The sequence below is a fragment of the Hipposideros armiger genome, unplaced genomic scaffold (assembly GCF_001890085.2).
Source record: "Hipposideros armiger isolate ML-2016 unplaced genomic scaffold, ASM189008v1 scaffold_861, whole genome shotgun sequence".
In the NCBI taxonomy this organism is placed as follows: Eukaryota; Metazoa; Chordata; class Mammalia; order Chiroptera; family Hipposideridae; genus Hipposideros; species Hipposideros armiger.
In genome coordinates this window covers 515,837-517,077 of record NW_017732211.1, presented here as the reverse complement: position 1 = coordinate 517,077, position 1,241 = coordinate 515,837, and the positions used below count along the sequence as shown (strand labels likewise).

The 1,241-nt window shown below is 42.3% G+C and overlaps 1 protein-coding gene across 3 annotated transcripts in view; it reads left to right on the top strand.

Moving 5' to 3' along the window:
- Positions 1 to 1,241, top strand: part of PHKA1 (phosphorylase kinase regulatory subunit alpha 1) — a 76,417-nt gene that overhangs the window by 69,197 nt on the left and 5,979 nt on the right. The window lies entirely within an intron of this gene.

The following is a 1,241-nucleotide window of genomic DNA, read 5'->3' as shown; positions in this document are numbered from 1 at the left end:
AGCCCAGCTCCAGGTTGAGCTGTTGTTCAGCATCTTAGCTGTAGAGGGCAGTGTCACTGGCCCGCATGTGTGGGATCCGAACCGGGTCCCTCTGGCATCCCAAGCCAGCTCTTAACCAATGTGCCACTCAGCCGGCCCCGCAATGTGCTGTTGATAACTAAATGTCACTGTAGTCAAACAGCTGCGGCATCTAGGGAGTTTGTATAAGAAGCTCTTACCCATATTTTTTCCTGGATGAAAACTACTAAATAAATGCAAAGTCATAATGATGTTAATAGTCTAAAGACTGTGTTGACGTGACCAATTTTGTTTTTCTTTCAAAGGCTTAGTTTGCCAAAGACATTTAAGGGGACATCACACCATTATGATTGTTACAGATGTAGGTCAAGAACACCCTTTACTCATTCATAGCGCTCATTGATAGTGTCTTAGGTAGCACTTTTTGGTTCATTGCCCTTGGCAAGAACCTGAAGAATACTTCATCCAGTACTTCAAAACCTTTAGTTACGTTTCTCCCCTTGGCACATGAACATTCTTCCGGGGACAGACTCAGGTGATCTCTTGGAAAGGTGGAAGCTGATTCCTCAGACCATCAGCTCCGTTCAAATAGTACCTTCCATCTACCTTCTACAGCACAGTGGTGACAGATATGTACTCTCTCCTGTTATGCCTGGATTACGGCTATTCAATCTCACCAAGGTGTTTAATCTGTAGTTAGCTATAATGCAAGGCCAAAATGTATAATAATAAAGGTGTAAAACCACAGGCTGTGAGAATACAAGGAAAGGAACTTTTCAGTCTGAATAGGAAGATTGGGTGTTTTGTGGCAGAATCAAAACCTGGACTTGGAATCCTGATCTGAGAGGGAAAAGAAATGCCTTCTGTTTTTTCATTCCATTCTCCTGAGTATGAATGTAACATAATCACTTTGCACATATATTTGAAGGTGGTAATTCTGTGTATGAAGACTGTTATTTGGCGTAAGGAACATGGGATGGAAGTTGGGTTGAAATCTTTATCTGGTTTAATACGTAATGTTTTGCTTTATTTAAAACCTAAAATGGCAAGTCACTAATTGCCATTGCTTTTTAATAACTGAGCTGACAGTGAGGGGGAAGATGAACTATTATTCATAAAGTGTGTCTTGAGCATCTGCTGTGCACTAGGCAAAGAAGAAAACAGACCGAGAGCCAGCTGAGTGGCGCGTTGGTTAAGAACTGGCTTGGGATGCCAGAGGGCCC